This window comes from Saccopteryx leptura, chromosome X (genome assembly GCF_036850995.1).
Source record: "Saccopteryx leptura isolate mSacLep1 chromosome X, mSacLep1_pri_phased_curated, whole genome shotgun sequence".
In the NCBI taxonomy this organism is placed as follows: Eukaryota; Metazoa; Chordata; class Mammalia; order Chiroptera; family Emballonuridae; genus Saccopteryx; species Saccopteryx leptura.
The window spans coordinates 116324190-116344451 of NC_089516.1; the positions used below are offsets into that span (position 1 = coordinate 116324190).

At 38.6% G+C, this 20262-nt stretch overlaps 1 non-coding gene and 1 pseudogene across 1 annotated transcript; one reads left to right on the plus strand and one right to left on the minus strand.

Annotated features, from left to right (window-relative positions):
• Positions 1-888: 888 nt before the first annotated feature.
• LOC136386000 (elongation factor 1-delta-like) overlaps positions 889-20262 on the minus strand; it is a 53122-nt pseudogene continuing 33748 nt past the window's right edge.
• LOC136386540 (U1 spliceosomal RNA) lies at positions 1854-2017 on the plus strand. Its single transcript, XR_010747930.1, has one exon. It is a non-coding gene; the product is annotated as a U1 spliceosomal RNA (small nuclear RNA).

A 20262-nucleotide genomic window follows, 5' to 3' on the forward strand; every position in this document is an offset into this window, starting at 1 on the left:
ACAGACAGGAACAGAGAGATGAGAAGTATCAATCATTAGTTTTTCGTTGCACATTGCGACACCTTAGTTGGTCATTGATTGCTTTCTCATATGTGCCTTGACCACGGGCCTTCAGCAAACCGAGCAACCCCTTGCTGGAGCCAGTGACCTTGGGTTCTAGCTGGTGGACTTTTGCTCCAACCAGATGAGCCCGCGCTCAAGCTGGCGACCTCGGGGTCTCAAACCCGAGTCCTCTGCATCCCGGTCCGACACTCTATCCACTGCGCCACTGCCTGGTCAGGCTAAAATAAAAATTTTTGTATGATCATACTTTGGATGGTCAGGAGGCATGAGGACGTACATGAATGTCCGTACTACTCAAAGGATTAAACAGTGCCTTGCACAGTACAAGTGCCCAAAAATTTCTTAAATACTATATTAAGAAATTTTGTAAAACTTACATAAAGAAAACTAAATCTTTTCCAGAGAGACATCGAATGATTGAATTCTGCAAAGATATTAATTACTCAAAATTTGATTTATAAATTTATAACAGCCTGACCTGTGGTGGCATATAGTGGATAAAGTGTTGACCTAGAATGCTGAAGTCACTGGTTCAAAACCCTGGGCTTGCCCAGTCAAGGCACATATGGGAGTTGATGCTTCCTTCCTCCCCCCTCTTCTCTCTCTCACTTTCTCTCTCCCCTCTCTAAAATGAATACATTTTAAAAATCTTAAAAAAAATTTGTAACAATTCTGATTTGAAAATCTTACAGTACTATTTCGATAATTGAAAAAAATTATCTTAAAGTTTCATCTAAGTAAAAATATGCAAGAATATCTAGAAAATATATTAAAAGTAACAGAGGGAAGTCTAGCTCCAGTAGATATTAAAACAACTGTAAGGTTTTAATGGCTGTAGGGCCTCATTCCTGGCCCAGTAGCCATGTTTACATTCTCCACGTGCTCCTCCAACTTGATGATCTCCTCTACCAGCAGGTTGACCCCTACCTTGTCATCCTGTGCCATACACTGGATGCCATAGCCCACAGGCACCAGCTTATTGCATCCCTCCCCCAAGGTCAACTGGTCTATCTGAACTAAGTACAGGCAGGCCTCCAGCTGAGCTATGCCATCTCATCAGCCCAGGAGGATGGAGGACTTGGCCGCCAGTACAGGCTTCTTGGTCTTCTTTGCTTACTGCCGCAGCCTCTCCTCCTGCAGCTAGGCAGCCTCCTTGTCATCCTCCTTGACACTGGCAAACAGGTTGATCTCTTCATCCTCGTCATCCTCCATGGCAGTGGCTTCCTTCTTCTTAGGGAACTCCACTTGGTGCATAGGAGACACTTGTTGGGTCAGCAGGACTGTGTCCCTGGGTCAGGAAGCTGTTCTCCAGCACAATGAGTTGGGCCTCCAGCTTGGAAATGGTCTGTTGCAGACCCTGCACCATGCCTGCAGGCTCTGATTCTCCACTTCCAGACTGCCAATCTGAATGACAAGCTCATTGTGGTCTCCACCAGGCCTGTTGGAGGCCCCATGGCCTAAGCTTCCAGCCACAGATTTCTGCATGTTCTCTCTGACTCTGCAGTGTCCTGATGGATCACACTCATCTCAGGTGTGAGAAGCCAGCTGCAGGCCCGTTTATCTGCATGTAGAATTTCCTTTCTGCATTGTTATATTTGAACTTGTCGAAAAAGATCTTCTCATGCACTAAGAAGTTGTGGCCATTTTCCTGATGCCTGCTAAGGACGCTGGGACCAAAGAAGAGGGCCTTGTGGCAGGGCCAACTGAGGAAAGTGTTAAGGTATGATATGGTACTTAAAGTAGTGTGATATGGTAATTAAAGTAGTATGAAACAGAATAGATGTTTTGAAAAACTTATTTGGCAAGGAAGATACCATGATCCTGAAGGTGATTTTTCCCAGGTCGAGGCTAAACCATTGCACTCCAGATGTGGTGAGCCCTGCTATTTTGCTAAATGTGGGAAACTCAACTGCATAATTTGTGGTAGTGGGGATTTGTGTTCACTCTCTCTTCTATAATAAAAAGGTTTGGAAATAAATTAAGTGCATATATGATGACTTAGATTTTGCTAAAGAAAACATAGTCCAATAAAGGTGTCTCAAAAACTAACTAGCCAGTTGAAAAAATAAAGATGATGCATGACCTCTTTTTTTTGCAAGACAGACACACAGACAGACAGAAAAGAGGAGAGATGAGAAGCATCAACTCATAGCTGCAGCACCTTAGTTGTTCATTGATTGCTTCCTCATATGTGCCTTGAGGAGGGGCCTCCAGCTGAGCCAGAAACCGCTTGGTCAAGCCAGCGACTTTGGACTCAAGCTAGAGAACATGGGGCCACGTCTATGATCCCATGCTGAAGCCAGCAACACCGCAGTCAACCTAGATGAGCCCACACTCAAGCCAGCAACCTCAGGGTTTTGAACCTGGGTCCTCAGCCTCCCAGGCTAACACTATATCCATTGCGCCACCACCTGGTCAGGCCGACCTCATTCTTTATTCCAAAATACATTCAATGGCCTGACTTGTGGTGGCGCGGTGAATAAAGCATCGACCTTGAATGATGAGGTCACCAGTTTGAAACTCTGGGATTGCCTGCTCAAGGCACACATGGGAGTTGATGCTTCCTGCTCCCCCCTCTTCTCTAAAGTGAATAAATTTAAACAAATACATTCAAATGTGTCAAAGATATAATAGAACCATAAAAGTAGTATTTAAAAAAATGGGTGAGATTTTGTAAGCATGAAACAAAACCAAGAAGCTTTAAAGGAAAAATACATAGCCTGACTTGTGGGGGCACAGGATAAAGTGTCGACCTGGAACACTGAGGTAACCAGTTTGAAACCCTGGGCTTGTCTGGTCAAGGCACATGCTTCCTGCTCCTTCCCACCTTTCTCTCTCTCTCTTTCTCTCTCTCTCTCTTTCTCCTCTCAAAAATAAATAAGTAAAATCTTTTTAAAAAAGAAAATACATAAATTCAACTACATAAAAAAATAAAGCCTGCAAAGCATAGAACAAAAAACGATAAAAAACAAAGTGGGAAGAAATATTTGCAACACATATGGCAGATAAGATTTTATTCACTTAATTCAAAAGAGAATTCTTTCAAATCAATAAGAGCAACAATACACTAGAAATATGGGCAAAAGATATGAGAATATACAAATGGTTAATAAATGTATAAAAGCTACTCAGCCTCAGTAATAACCAAAAAAACGCAAATCCAAATATTTCATCTGACCTATCAGATTGGCAAAGATTTAGAACATTGACAATTTACAGGGTTGGCAAGGCTGTGGAGAAATAACCCTTTTCTTAAACACTGTGGTAGGATTATATATTAGACTAATATTATTGGAGGGCATTTTGTATATCTATAAACATTGTATATCAATAAACATTTTTAAGTATTTTTAAAATTTATTAATTTTTAGAGAGGAGACAGAGAGAGAGGAGAGAGAGAGAGAGAGAGAGAGAGAGAGAGAGAGAAAAGGAGGGAGAAGCACAACTCTCATATGTGCCTTGACCAGGCAAGCCCAGGGTTTCAAACCAACGACCTAAGCTTTCCAGGTCCACTGCACCACCACAGGTCAGACTGTGTATCAATAAATAATTTTTTTATTTTCTTTTTATTTATTTATTTATTTATTTATTTATTTTTATTTATTAATTTTACTAGGGTGAGATCAATAAATCAGGGTACATATGTTCAAAGAAAACATGTCCAGGTTATCTTGTCAATCAATTATGTTGCATACCCATCACCCAGAGTCAGATTGTCCTCCGTCACCTTCTATCTAGTTTTCTTTGTGCCCCTCCCCCTCCACCTTTTCCTCTCCCCCCCCCCCCGTAACCACCACACTCTTATCAATGTCTCTTAGTCTCATTTTTATGTCCCACCTACATATGGAATAATGCAATTCTTGGTTTTTTCTGATTTACTTATTTCACTTTGTATAATGTTATCAAGATCCCACCATTTTGCTGTAAATGATCCAATGTCATCATTTCTTATGGCTGAGTAGTATTCCATAGTGTATAAGTGCCACATCTTCTTTATCCAGTCTTCTATTGAAGGGCTTTTTGGTTGTTTCCATGTCTTGGCCACTGTGAACAATGCTGCAATGAACATGGGGCTGCATGTGTCTTTACGTATCAATGTTTCTGAGTTTGGGGGGTATATACCCAGTAGAGGGATTGCTGGGTCATAAGGTAGTTCTATTTTCAGTTTTTTGAGGAACCACCATACTTTCTTCCCTAATGGTTGTACTACTTTACATTCCCACCAATAGTGAATGAGGGTTCCTTTTTCTCCACAGCCTCTCCAGCATATGCTATTACCTGTCTTATTAATAATAGCTAATCTAACAGGTGAGAGGTGGTATTTCATTGCAGTTTTGATTTGCACTTCTCTAATAACTAATGAAGATGAGCATCTTTTCATATATCTGTTGGCCATTTGTATTTCTTCCTGGGAGAAGTGTCTGTTCATGTCCTCTTCCCATTTTTTTATTGGATTGTTTGTTTGTTTGTTGTTAAGTTTTATGAGTTCTTTGTATATTTTGAATATTAGGCCCTTATCTGAGCTGTTGTTTGAAAATATTATTTCCAATATAGTTGGCTGTCTGTTTATTTTGTTGTCAGTTTCTCTTGCTGAGCAAAAACTTCTTAGTCTGATGTAGTCCTATTCATTTATTTTTTCCTTCACTTCCCTTGCCTTTGGAGTCAAATTCATAAAATGCTCTTTAAAACTAAGGTCCATGAGTTTAGAACCTATGTCTTCTTCTATGTACTTTATTGTTTCAGGTCTTATATTTAGGTCTTTGATCCATTTTGAATTAATTTTAGTACAAGGGGACAAGCTGTAGTCGAGTTTCATTCTTTTGCATGTGGCTTTCCATTTTTCCCAGCACCATTTGTTGAAGAGGCTTACTTTTCTCCATTGTGTGTTGTTGGCCCCTTTATCAAAAATTATTTGACCATATATATGTGGTTTTATTTCTGTACTTTCTATTCTGTTACATTGGTCTGAATGTCTATTTTTCTGCCAATACCATGCTGTTTTGATAGTTTGAAGTCAGGTATTGTAATGCCCCCAGCTTCGTTCTTTTTCTTTAGGATTGCTTTGGCTATTTGGGGATTTTTATACTTCCATATAAATCTGATGATTTTTTGTTCCATTTCTTTAAAAAATATCATTGGAATTTTGATGGGAATTGCATTAAATTTGTATATTGCTTTGGGCAATATGGCCATCTTGATTATATTTATTCTTCCTATCCAAGAACAAGAATATTCTTCCATCTCATTGTATCTTTTTCGATTTCCCTTAACAATGGTTTGTAGTTTTCATTATGTAAGTCCTTTACATTCTTTGTTATGTTTACTCCTAGGTATTTTATTTTTTTGTTGCAATTGTGAAGGGGATTATTTTTTTGAGTTTGTTCTGAAATGTTTCATTGTTGACATATAGAAAGGCTATGGACTTTTGTATGTTAATTTTGTATCCTGCGACCATACTGTATTGGCTTATTGTTTTTAGTATTCTTTTTGTGGATACTTTGGGGTTTTCAATGTATAGGATCATATCATCTGCAAAAAGTGATACCTTTACTTCTTCTTTTCCGATATGGATGCCTTTTATTTCTTTGTCTTGTCTGATTGCTCTGGCTAGAACCTTTAGCACCACATTAAATAAGAGTGGAGAGAGTAGACAACCCTGTCTTGTTCCTGATTTAAGGGGGAAAGCCTTCAGTTTTGTGCCATTTAATATGATGATAGCTGATGGTTTATCATATATGGCCTTTATCATGTTGAGATATTTTCCTTCTATACCCATTTTATTGAGAGTCTTAAACATAAAATCGTGTCGTATTTTATAGAATGCCTTTTCTGCATCTATTGATAAGATCATGTGGTTTTTGTTCTTTGTTTTGTTGATATGGTGTATTACGTTAACCGTTTTATGTATGTTGAACCATCCTTGAGATTCTGGGATGAATCCCACTTGATCATGATGTATTAATTTTTTAATATGTTGTTGTATTTGATTTGCTAGTATTTTCTTTACTATTTTAGCATCTGTATTCATTAGGGATATTGGTCTGTAGTTTTCTTTTTTTGGGCCATCCTTGCCTGGTTTCGGTATGAGGGTTATGTTGGCCTCATAAAGTGTGTTTGGAAGTATTGCTTCTTCTTCCATTTTTTGGAAGACTTTGAGTAGAATAGAAACCACGTCTTCTTTGAATGTTTCATAGAATTCACTAGAATAACTGTCTGGGCCTGGACTTTTATTTTTGGGAAGGTTTTTAATAGTTTTAAATAGTTTTTTAATAGTTCTTTTCTATTTCTTCACTACTAATTGGTCTGTTTAGGCTTTCTGCTTCTTCTTGACTCAGTCTAGGAAGGTTGTATTGTTCTAGGAATTTATCCATTTCTTCTAGATTGTTGAATTTAGTGGCATAAAGTTTTTTATAGTACTCTACCATAATTCTTTGTATATCTATGATGTCCGTGGTGATTTGTCTTCTTTCATTTTGGATTTTGTTTATATGAGTTCTTTCTCTTTTTTCCTTGGTAAGTCTTGCCAAGGGTTTGTCAATTTTGTTGATCTTTTCAAAGAACCAGCTCTGTGTTCTATTAATTTTTTCTATAGTTTTTCTGTTCTCTATTTCTGCCGGGGTCCAGCCCCGGGGGGGATCCAGGGGTCCCACAGGAAGAGACGGCGTCGGCGAAATCGAGTGAGAGAGCCGAATTCTTTTCTTTCTCTTTATTCTCCGGTTAGCATTTACTGCCAGGCATCTCTGCTCAATGCTAGTATAGCTCCCTTTTTATGCACACACACTGAGTTACAATTACATGGTGTTAATCATTGCTTCTGTTTCACTATGTTTACATGTTTCTGGATAACAGTTAATTTATATCTATAAATTACAAACCAGGTAGCAAATCATTCAAAATACAAAATAACTTGAATAGTGATAACAACATCGGTAAAAGCTTTTAAGGTATTAGTACTAATAGTTAACTAACTTTACTGCTGTTGTGAGTTAAGGGGCAGAGAGAGATTAGCAGACGAGATTATTAAGGACTAACAATGGACAACCGTTTGCTCAGATAAATGGCTTTGAGTTTAAGCAGTGTCCTACTTTTTCTCACAAGATTCTAAAAGGCTTGCCTATAAAGAAATTGACAGAACATTAAGAATAGCTTTCACCCAAAGATATACAGAGTGCACTTGCAAGATAGCCTAGTAGCAACATAAGACATTAATTGTTATTACTCCTATGGATTTTCCTACATTTCTCTCATTATTAAAGAATTTTTTGAAAGTATGTAAATCTTATGAGAACATCTCATTGAGAAAGCCTAGCAATTGCCTTTAGTCAAAAGACAATTCTCTTAGTAAAACATTCTTTTCTTGCTGACTGCGCTTTCATCCTAGGCCACACAATGGGCCATTTTATTATACCTTACCTAAGATACTATTGTCTAGTCAAATATTACTTATTTATTATATTTAAACACTAGTTAAGTTCTACCTCTATTCTTCTCAGAGTGTATCACTATCTGCAGATCAAATAAGCAAGAAGAAAGGAATGTTTCTTAACTCTATTACATGAAAAGGCTAGGAGGAAAAATGTTGAATTAAGTGAAGGCCGAGAGGTGCTCTGTACACAGCCACTGCCTCCTACCTAGTCACAAGTCACAATCTATTCTTTCTAACATGATTAAGAAGGAATTCTCCTACAAACTTAACCCTTTATGAGGGATATCATAGCCAGCCTCTTATGTCTTACAGGCTTTTCTGTGGAACTCACACCCTCTGTCTCATTTCCAAAGAAATTACTATGAATCTACAGGGAAAGCACGGTACTATTATCCCTGTGCCACAAATAATAGCACACACCCAGAAAAAGGGGGGATATAAGGCCAGATTAATTCAAAAGATTAAAGGGGGAAGTATCGTGCCTTTCCTTGCGGTGACTTTGTCAACCCGCAGCTGTTGGTCTTTACTGCGGTGACTCTATCTTCTTTTGCTGTGACTTTGTCAACCAGCAGTTGTGGATCTTCTTCTGCTGTGACCTAGTTAGCCAGCATTAGTGGATCGGCTCCCGACATCTCCCCCTTTTTTATTATTTAAATAAAGCTTTTGTATTTTCACCGCTATTTCCCTGTGATTGTTGTTTAAAAGTCGGAACATGACTGGAAGGACAAGAAGAGTGATAATTGCCACAGCTATTATTATGCCTATATCAGTAGCCAGAGAGGTCAGGCCATGCATAGAAAACATACTTTTAATGTTTTCAACAAATTGATCAGCTACTTCTGAGGCAGAGACTAAAGAGCCTGAATGTCCTAAGTTTTGTATCTGCTGATGTAATTCCTTCAAATCTAAACTAATATCACTATTATTCCATACACCTAACAAATGATTCTGTACATTATTCCATGCTATGATAGACTGATTGTATTCTAAAGGAGTCACACATATCCACCTGAATCCTGCATGGCATCTAAGAGTCATTCTAACAACTCATTACATATGTGAATAAAAGCCTCTTCTAAAGCATTCACTTTCAATTCTAACTTCCTATCTATAGTCTCCTGTACTGCTAATGCAAGAGATATATTACGAGATAAACTATCCACATGATTTGCAGTGTGAACTGATTGAGCTAAAGCAGTGGTGGAAGCAGCTACAGATCCTATAATAGCAATAAGAGCAGTAATTCCCAAAATCAATTCAGCAACAAATCGCTTTCCTCGATGGTGAGCAAGTGCTTCAGAAGCAGCCTGTAGTGCATGCAACCCTGGGTCATCATACCACGGCTGAGACAGACTAACAGGTAACATCACATAAGGTGGCTGCCACAAAATAAACATAACTTGAGCTTTGGTGTCATAAGATAGACAGTTTGTTAAAACACAGCGAGAGCAGGAAATGCTAAATATAGAATTATAAGTACTAACAGAAAGATTACTGTCTATTGTAGCAATCAAGAGTACATAAGGAGCCTGTACACAAGCCTGAACAAAAATATTCTGAGCAGGATAAGGGTAAGGCCTAACTAAATATGCTGGTGCAGCAGCTGCAATTAGCTGCCAAAGCTTTGTTTGATACCTGGTGGTTAATTCATCCTGATAAGTCAGCTGTGCAGGTATCCATCCAGCAGACTGCCAACGTGTGACGATTTTATTTAAAGGATTATATTTATCTGACCAACTGTAATCGTCTTTCATTTTCTGCACTAATTTTCTATAATCATATTCAGAATAAGGACTAGACCAATCTTGTACAGTGAAATTAACAGCATATGCAGTATAATTCATATAATTGTAATATGCACATTCTTGCCATGGGGGAAAACCAAATCTATTCTCTACAGACCACCAGTAAGGTTCTTGAGTTGCCTTTTTTGGAGGATAAAGTTCACATGGGTGAAATCCCTTAGGAGGCAATGTAACAGGATTATACTCATGGGTGTCAGGGCCTCCAGGCATTAAAATTGTGAGAGACCATAAGTCTCTTGTTGGGTGTCCAGGTTTATTACTTTTAGGAGAGTCAGTCAAAATAGTCTTAAGTGTAGTAGGAAAACACCCAGAAATCTTGTGAGTATTATTAAACATAAAACATATAGGTACCTTATCCGTTTTCCCATGAAATGAGAAATTTGAATTAGTTTTATGCATAATAAAAGAACTACATGATCCTCCCAAAAACTTAGTATGATTATTAAACACAGGTATATCATCTCCTCCCCAAGTAACAGGCTTAACTAATGGTGGATTTGGAATATAAGCCCAATAAGATTTGTTTTGTTCAGTAGCCTCAACATTAAGTACCTGAATTGAAAGTACAGCTAGCATAGCAATAAACATATTAACAGGGTTACGCTCTATATTTTGTTGACGACAAATTGAATCAGCCCTTTCAGACAACGCCTTCAACTGGCCCCAGGTTGGTGGGTTGACAGTTCGAGTAGAGCGAGCCATCCGTTGATAGGGAGGTCGTCTAGCTTCCTGTAGTGACAATCGCTGCATCACTCGAGTAACAGGATTATACGGAGAGCTCCTTGATGACCTCTGCTGGGAAGTCACTGATGACGCGGGTGGCACAGAAGTCTCCTTCTGGCTGGGAGGGGGCAGCAGTGGCAGCAGAGGCCTCTGGTGAGACATGGCGAATCAGCCGGTCTGGGATCCAGAGAGGCGAGTCAGCGTCCTGTGGAAATATACAAGCATACCCTCTCCCTTGAGTTAAAATTACATCTGGACCTTTCCATTGACCTGTCAATAAATCCTTCCACTTTGCCATTGGTTTAGGCTTATCCAGATCCAGATTCCAGTGTCTCAGCATGCGAGTGTGGCCTTGAGAGTCTGAATTAAGATTGTTAATAACAAACAAAGCATGATTTAAAAGCTGATGTGGGGAACTATATTTTAACTCACCTTCCCGTAGTTTTTGAATCTGCATTTTCAGGGTCTGATGAGTCCTTTCTACTATACCTTGTCCCTGTGGATTGTAAGGGATGCCAGTAATATGTGAAATATTAAAGGTGTTACAAAACCTTTTAAAGGCAGCTGATGTATATGCTGGAGCATTATCAGTTTTAATAGCCTTTGGCATTCCTAGAATAGCAAAGCAGTGAAAAAGATGTTGTACTACATCCTTAAAGGCCTCTCCAGTTCGTGCAGTACAAGCAACAACATTTGAAAAGGTATCAACACAAACATGTACATAGCAAAGTTTGCCAAAAGATGAAATATGACAGACATCCATCTGCCAAAGGTCATTGGGTCGGAGTCCTCGTGGGTTAACTCCAAAACTACGATTAGAAAAGTGAGTAGGGCAAGTGTTACAGCTACGCACGATAGCTCGAGCAGCTTCACGAGATAGTTGAAACTGCCACCGGAGTGCAGATGCATTCTGGTGATGTAAAGCATGTGAAAGTTTTGCTTCTTCTACTGCTGTAAACACTGCTTTCTGCTGTGTAAGAAAATCAGCAAGACGATTTCCTTCGTGTAGTGGCCCTGGAATAGAAGTGTGAGAGCGAATGTGGCCGATAAAGAAAGGGAGAGTTCTGGAATGGATCTGCTTTTGTAGGCTGTTTAAAAGTGAAAAAATCGTGGTTAGATGATGTGGTAAAGAAGCAGTTTCAATGTGAGGAAACATTTTAACTATATACTGTGAATCAGTGAACAAATTAAAGGGAACATGTTTCAATTTTTGAAATGCTGTTATAACAGCAATAATTTCTGTTTTTTGCGCTGATTTCTCCTGAGTTTCAGTGATAATATGCTCATCCCCTATAATTGTTACAGCTTTACCATTAGATGAGCCATCAGTAAAAACCAGTGCAGCTGGTGGCGGCAGCGGATTTCTAGAAGTCTTAGTGGGAAAAATTACTGATTGTCTTTTTAGAAATTGCAGCAGTGGGTGAGCAGGAAGATGAAATAAAACCTGCCCTGTAAAATTACTAAAAGCAATTTGCCATTCTGAATTTAGCTGTAATAATGCTTGAAATTGATCCTTATTATAAGGAACAATGACTTCCGCCATTTCTTTACCAAACAACTCTCTGCTGCGGTTTCTTCCTTTAATTATAAGAGTAGCCACCAAATCAGTATAGGGCATAATAACTTTCTTGTGAGAGACAGGTAAGTGAAGCCACTCTAGAGGGCCATTCTGCCACAAACATCCGGTAGGGGTGTGTTCAGTGGCTAAAATCACAAGCTGCCATGGTTCCTCTATAATAACTCTGACTAAATGTTGATTATTAATTACTTCTTCTATTTTTCTAAGAGCTTTTGCCGCTTCTTCTGTGAGCTCTCGAGGAGAAGTTGGATCAGCATCTCCTCTCAAAATATCAAACAATGGCTTAAGCTCTGCTGTAGTTAATTTCAAATAGGGTCTGATCCAATTAATGTCTCCCAATAATTTTTGATAGTCATTTAGAGTTTTTAAATGATCTTTTCTTAATTGTAACTTTTGAGGACTGACAATGTCTGTAGACAGAACACGTCCTAAGTAATTAAAAGGTGGCTGTACTTGAATTTTTTCAGGGGCAATTTTTAATCCAAAATTCTGTAAAGACTGAGTTGTTTCTTGTAAAATATTATGCAATTTTTCCCGATCAGGCAGAGCAAGCAAAATGTCATCCATATAGTGAATTAAATAAAGATCAGGATATTTTAATCTTATTGGATCTAAAGCTTGATTCACAAATTTTTGACAAAGCGTGGGACTGTTTTTCATTCCCTGGGGTAATACCTTCCATTGATATCTCTCATAAGGTTGTTTAAAATTTTCTGATGGCAGACTAAATGCAAACCTTCGACAATCCTGTGTAGCTAATGGTATAGTAAAAAAGCAGTCCTGTAAATCTATAACAATTACACTGTAGCCATGAGGCACCGCAACTGGTGAGGGGAGTCCAGGTTGTAATGACCCCATATCTTCCATAGTGGCATTTATAGCCCTAAGGTCCTGTAGCAACCTCCATTTTCCTGATTTCTTTTTAATAACAAAAATAGGAGTATTCCATGGACTGTTAGAAACTTCTATATGTCCTTCCTGTAATTGCTGCATAACTAATTCTCTGGCTGCCTTAATTTTTTCTGAACTCAGGGGCCACTGTTCTACCCATACTGGGTTGTTAGATTTCCAGTTAATAGGATCGGCAGCAAATAACTCAGTGGCCCCAACTATAAATTTGTATATTCTATACCAAGTCTTCCTTGATTTTCTAATGTCTGACTTGGATATACTTGGCCCTGCTGTTTCTTTCCTAGCCCTCGATTAGGATCAAAACCCATCTGTAACATTTGTGCAGTTACTTTTGAATCTAGGCTGTACATGAAAACACCCATTTGTTCTAAAATGTCTCTCCCCCAGAGAGATAATGGTATACTTGAAATTACATAGGGGCAGAAAGTTCCTTGGTTATTGTCTTCATCCTGCCAGGTTAATATTTGAGAACTTTTAGCAACATTTGAAGCCTGGCCAAGTCCAACTAATGAGGTTGGAGTTGACTGAGTCGGCCAGGCTCGAGGCCAATCTTTGCCAGCAATGCAGGAGACGTCTGCCCCGGTATCTAAAAGCCCCTCGATTTCTTTTCCAGAAATCTTTAATTTCTTTAGTGGCCGAACTTTCTTAATTTCTTGTATCCAAAACACAAAATCACTGGAGCCAAAGGCACCTTCTCCCCGTTTTTGTTCAGATATAGGCTTTCCGATGGGACAGTAAGGCAATAGTAAAAGTTGAGCAATTCTTTGACCAGGATAAATCTCAAGCGTTTTAATTGGGGGAGCAATCATTATTTTTATCTCCCCTTCATAGTCTGAATCAATTATTCCTGGCATTACGTATATTCCTTTTAAAGATGTTGAACTTCTGCCAATTAATAATCCAACCATTCCTTTAGGAAGGGGACCTTTAACTCCTGTTGGTAATGTAACCGCCGGACTGTCAGGGGTTAATATTGCTGAGGCGGTGGAACAGAGGTCCAGTCCTGCGCTGCCTGGGGTTGCCCTGGTGAGGTCTGAGATGGACCGGAGTTGACAAATGGATTCAGGCTGGCCCCAATTGTTATCGGGGCCTGAGGCTGGCCCCCTTGCCAGTTTCCCTGATTACTACTTGGATTGCTTGCTAGATTTTGATTTTGTGGGGGCTGCCATTCTATCCCTAACTTTGGTTCTAATGGCTGTCCGTTTTTGTGAAATTTAGAACGGCACTGCTTTGCCCAATGATATCCTTTTTGACAGCGTGGACACAAAGTCTTAGGCAATGGGACATTATTATTAGCATTATTAATTACGGGAGCTGTCCCTTGCACTCCTGGGCCTGCTTGCCCACTCTTGTTAGGGCATTGTCGGCTAAAGTGGCCCGTTTGATTACAAGTAAAGCAAGTAAGACTTCCCTTAGAGGAAGCTTCATTGACAGAAGGCATTTTTCCTTGATACATGGTCTTAATAAATTGAGGATACGTTTCTCCTTTTAAAGCTGCAGCAATAGTTACTCCCTGAACAAAAGCAGGATTTACATCCTGACAGGCTTTGATGAAATCTCCTATCGTTCCTTCTCTCCTCACTGACCGCAACATGGCCTGGCAAGTGGAATTAGCATTTTCATAAGCCAACTGTTTAATTATAATATCTCCTGCCGCCTCATTTGAAATAACTCTTCTTACTGCTTGAATCAACCGAGCAACAAACTCCTCATAAGGTTCATCACCTTTCTGTTTTACTCCTACCACAGTAACATCTCCACCAGACAAAGCTGGCAACTTTCTCCAAGCTGATATAGCACAATTATTCACTTGTATCAAAGCTGGTTTAGAAAGTTTTAACTGTTCACTAACATCAGCAAATTCTCCTTCTCCCGTAATCATTTCTCTAATCACAGGATTATGTGTCCTCCGATTCCTAACTGCCTGTTGTTTAGCTTGCTCCTCATATTCAGCTCTCCAAAGGAGATAATTTCCTCCAGATAAACAAGCTTTAGCCACTTGTTCCCAATCATAAGGAGTCATCCAATTATGAGAAACTGTTTCCATCAAAGACATAGTATAAGGAGAGGTGGGTCCATATTGACTGCAAGCCATTTTCAACTCTTTCAATAATTTATAAGAAAGCGGCTCCCATGTAGGATCCTCCTCATCAAATTCACCAGCCACAGCCACAGGGAAACATAATGCCAAATCAGTTTCCCCTTGGTCGCAAGAAGCTTGGATTGCCTTCTGCAACCCTGTTAACCCAGATGATTTTTTCTTTTCATTAACATCTGGTGATTGTACTGGTAGAGGCAAAGACATTTTAATAGCCTTATTTTCATCCTTTTTGTCAGTCTTGGAGGGATATAATATGGGCAAGACTGTTTTTGACTTCCAATCCTCATTATCCCTATTATATTTAGCTGCCTCATCTTCTAATTCAGCCTCATCTTTTGGAGATAAATGATTTTCACTATCATCCTGATGTTTACTTAATTTTAAAGAGGCCATAGCATGATTTGTAGTATCTTGAGACTGCCTTTTACTTCTAATTAACGGAGTCTCTTCTTTTGGAGGAGCAGTTGCCTTAGAAAGTTTATGCATCTCATGTTCTGGATTTAAGGCATCTTTAATCAAGCTCCATAAAGCAAATGTATCAACTGGAACCTTTTCTGGTCCATGTAGCTCATAATAAAGTTTTAAATCTTCTCCAACTTTAACCCATTTCTCAAAATCAAGCGTTCCCTCATCTGGAAACCATGGAGAACATTTTTGTACGAATTTCATAAAACGAGCTACTTGTTTAGAGGAGACCTTAACTCCTTTTTGGGAAAGTGTATACTTAATAACTTTCATAAAGAGTCTTCTTTCTTTAGACTCAGTATGGCCCATGACTTCTCAAAATCTTAAGTTCTGAAATTCTCCACCTATCCTCACCCTGTCTTTCTTACAGGGGGGTCTGCAGCACCCTGAGTGGAGTCCTAGCCGTCCCGAGACAACGAGGGGGGATTACCTGTAGGTCCCTGTATCGGGCGCCAAATGCCGGGGTCCAGCCCCGGGGGGGATCCAGGGGTCCCACAGGAAGAGACGGCGTCGGCGAAATCGAGTGAGAGAGCCGAATTCTTTTCTTTCTCTTTATTCTCCGGTTAGCATTTACTGCCAGGCATCTCTGCCAAATGCTAGTATAGCTCCCTTTTTATACACACACACTGAGTTACAATTACATGGTGTTAATCTTTGCTTCTGTTTCACTATGTTTACATGTTTCTGGATAACAGTTAATTTATATCTATAAATTACAAACCAGGTAGCAAATCATTCAAAATACAAAATAACTTGAATAGTGATAACAACATCGGTAAAAGCTTTTAAGGTATTAGTACTAAAAGTTAACTAACTTTACTGCTGTTGTGAGTTAAGGGGCAGAGAGAGATTAGCAGACGAGATTATTAAGGACTAACAATGGACAACCGTTTGCTCAGATAAATGGCTTTGAGTTTAAGCAGTGTCCTACTTTTTCTCACAAGATTCTAAAAGGCTTGCCTATAAAGAAATTGACAGAACATTAAGAATAGCTTTCACCCAAAGATATACAGAGTGCACTTGCAAGATAGCCTAGTAGCAACATAAGACATTAATTGTTATTACTCCTATGGATTTTCCTACATTTCTCTCATTATTAAAGAATTTTTTGAAAGTATGTAAATCTTATGAGAACATCTCATTGAGAAAGCCTAGCAATTGCCTTTAGTCAAAAGACAATTCTCTTAGTAAAACATTCTTTTCTTGCTGACTGCGCTTTCATCCTAGGCCACACAATGGGCCATTTTATTATACCTTACCTAAGATACTATTGTCTAGTCAAATATTACTTATTTATTATATTTAAACACTAGTTAAGTTCTACCTCTATTCTTCTCAGAGTGTATCACTATCTGCAGATCAAATAAGCAAGAAGAAAGGAATGTTTCTTAACTCTATTACATGAAAAGGCTAGGAGGAAAAATGTTGAATTAAGTGAAGGCCGAGAGGTGCTCTGTACACAGCCACTGCCTCCTACCTAGTCACAAGTCACAATCTATTCTTTCTAACATGATTAAGAAGGAATTCTCCTACAAACTTAACCCTTTATGAGGGATATCATAGCCAGCCTCTTATGTCTTACAGGCTTTTCTGTGGAACTCACACCCTCTGTCTCATTTCCAAAGAAATTACTATGAATCTACAGGGAAAGCACGGTACTATTATCCCTGTGCCACAAATAATAGCACACACCCAGAAAAAGGGGGGATATAAGGCCAGATTAATTCAAAAGATTAAAGGGGGAAGTATCGTGCCTTTCCTTGCGGTGACTTTGTCAACCCGCAGCTGTTGGTCTTTACTGCGGTGACTCTATCTTCTTTTGCTGTGACTTTGTCAACCAGCAGTTGTGGATCTTCTTCTGCTGTGACCTAGTTAGCCAGCATTAGTGGATCGGCTCCCGACATATTTCATTTATTTCTGCTCTGATTTTTATTATCTCCTGTCTTTGGTTGGTTTTGGGTTGTCTTTGTTCTTCTTTTTCCAGTTCCTTAAGGTCTGAAGTTAAGTGGTACACTTGAGCTCTCTCTTGTTTGTTCATATATGCCTGAAGTGATATGAAGTTCCTTCTTATCACTGCTTTTGCTGCATCCCATAGATTCTGATATGTCTTATTGTCATTTTAATTTGTCTGTATATATCTTTTGATCTCTGCGCTTATTTCTTCTTTGACCCATTCATTTTTTAAAAGTATGTTGTTTAGTTTCCACAGTTTTGTGGGTTTTTTCCCTCTTTTTTGCAGTTGAATTCTAGTTTGAAGGCTTTATGATCAGTAAATATGCTTGGTACAACTTCCATTTTTCTGAATTTGCTGATGTTGTTTTTGTGGCCCAACATATGCTCAATTCTTGAGAATGATCCATGTACACTGGAGAAAAATGTATACTCTGTCACTTTGGGATGAAATGTCCTGTAGATGTCTATCATATCCAGGTGCTCTAGTGTTTTGTTTAAGGCCAAGATATCTTTATTGATTCTCTGTTTGGATGACTGATCTAGAGCGTCAGCGGTGTATTGAGGTCTCCGAGTATGATTGTATTTTTGTCAGTTTTTGTTTTAAGGTCAATAAGTAGCTGTCTTATATATTTTGGTGCTCCTTGTTTGGCGCATATATATTAAGAATTGTTATGTCTTCTTGATTCAGCGTCCCCTTAATCATTATGAAATGACCATTTTCGTCTGAGTACTTTTTCTGTCTTGTAGTCAGCATTATCAGATATGAGTATTGCTACACCTGCTTTTTTTTGGATGTTATTTGCTTGGAATATTGTTTTCCAGCCTTTCACTTTGAATTTCTTTTTATCCTTGTTGCTTAGATGAGTTTCTTGTAGGCAGCATACAGTTGGATTTTCTTTTTTAATTCTTTCTGCTACTCTGTGCCTTTTTATTGGTGAGTTTAATCCATTTACATTTAGTGTAATTATTGACACTTGTTAGTTCCCTATTGCCATTTTATACATTGCTTTCTGTTAGTTTTGTGTCTTGTTTGATTCTTCTCTTTCGTTTTACTATCTTTTGTTTTTGTTTGGTTGTATTCCATACATCTTTCTTCTGTTGCTATCTTTTTTAAATCATGTGCTTCTGTGGTGGTTTTTTAAATGGTGGTTTCCATTAAGTAATGAAAAGGGGTCCTACCCTGTTCATTGTAGTGCACTATCTTGTGAATATTTTTGCACTCCATCGTCTTCCATACTCCTTGGGTATTAATCTCCGTCCTCTCCCCCTTTTTTTGTTGTTGTTGTCACAGTTTAAATTTGGTTTTATTGTATTCTTGGTGGAACTTTTTTTAAATAAAAAAACTTGTGGTTTTGTTTTATTTTGTTCTTTGTATCTGTTTGGGAAACCCCCTTTAGTAATTCCTGGAGTGGGGGTTTTCTGATGATAAATTCCCTCACCTTTTCTGTATCTGTGAATGTTTTTATTTCTCCTTCATATGTGAAAGATAGCTTTGATGGGTATAGTATTCGTGGCTGAAAGTTCTTCTCTTTCAGGACTTTAAATATTGGGGTCTACTCTCTTCTAACTTGTAGAGTTTCTGTTGAGAAATCTGATGATAATCTAATGGGCCTTCCTTTATTATATGTTGTAGTCTTCTTTTCCCTGGCTGCTTTGAGAATACTTTCTTTGTCGTTGGTTTGTGCCAATTTCATTATGATGTGCCTTGGAGTAGGTTTTTTGGGGTTAAGAAAACTCGGAGTTCTGTTTGCTTCTTGAATTTGAGGCTTTAGTTCTTTCCACAGGCTTGGGAAGTTCTCATCTATTATTTGTTTAAATATATTCCACATTCCATTTTCTCTCTCTTCTCCCTCTGATATACCTATTATTCTTATGTTATTCTTTTTGATGGAGTCATACAATTCCTGTAGCACTTTCTCATTTTTTTAAATTTTTTAGTCTCTTTTGTCTTCTCTCTGTTGTGCCTCAAGTTGCTTATCTTCACCTGACCAGGCGGAGGCACAGTGGATAGAGCGTCAGACTGGGATGCAGAGGACCCAGGTTCGAGACCCCGAGGTCGCCAGCTTGTGCACGGTCTCATCTGCTTTGAGTAAAAGCTCACCAGCTTAGACCCATGGTCACTGGCTCCAGCAAGGGGTCACTTGGTCTGCTGAAGGCCCACGGTCAAGGCACATATGATAAAGCAATCAGTGAACAACTAAGGTGTCGCAACGCGCAATGAAAAACTAATGATTGATGTTTCTCATCTCTCTCCGTTCCTGTCTGTCTGTCCCTGTCTATACCTCTCTCTGACTCACTCTCTGTCTCTGTAAAAAAATAAAAATAAAAATAAAAAAGTAAAAAAAGTTCCTTGTCTTCTATTTCACTAATCCTACCTTCTATCTGTCCTGTTCTGTTAGCTAAGCTTATTACCTCGTTTTTCAGCTCTTGAATTGAGTTTTTCATCTCTGTTTTATTTGTTTTTATAGTTTTAATTTCCTTGGTAATATATACTTTGTGTTCATTGAGTTGTTTTCTGAGCTCCCTAAATTGCCTTTCTGTGTTTTCTTGTATATCTCTAGTATTTTTAGGATTTCTATTTTAAATTCTCTGTCATTTAGCTCCAAGGGTTCCAATATATTACATTTTTTCTTCATAGATTTTTCCTCATCTATCTGTGCTAACTCTCTGTCTTTTTTTTTTAATGATTTTATTTATTAAATTAAGAGAGGGTAGAGAAAGAGAGAGAGGGGGGGAGGAACAGGAGCATCAACTCCTATATGTGCCTTGACCAGGCAAGCCCAGGGTTTCAAACCGGTGACCTCAGTGTTCCAGGTTGACACTTTATCCACTGCACCACCACAGGTCAGGCCCTCTCTGTCTTTTGTATCCATGATATTCTATTTCCTTTTCCTTAATGGCATCTGAGGGTGGTTTTGTTGATAGTATTAATGAGAATTAATAAAGAATAAAAAGTTTAAAAAATAAAAATAAAAAATAGAAAAGAATAAAAAAATTATTATCCCTCCCCCTTTTTTCCCACTCCTCTCCTCTCCCCTCCTTCTTGAGAAAATCTTGTGGTGAACTGTGAATTATATTGTGCTAAACAGAACAAAAACTACCTATAATGGAGGGCCTGAGTTGGGGAGAAGTGATAAAGGGGCAAAAAAAGGGGGTATGGACCCACAAAATGCAAAAAAGTAAAAAATTGGGGTCAAGAATAAAATGATTTGGTTTTAGGTGATGGTTGAGTAAG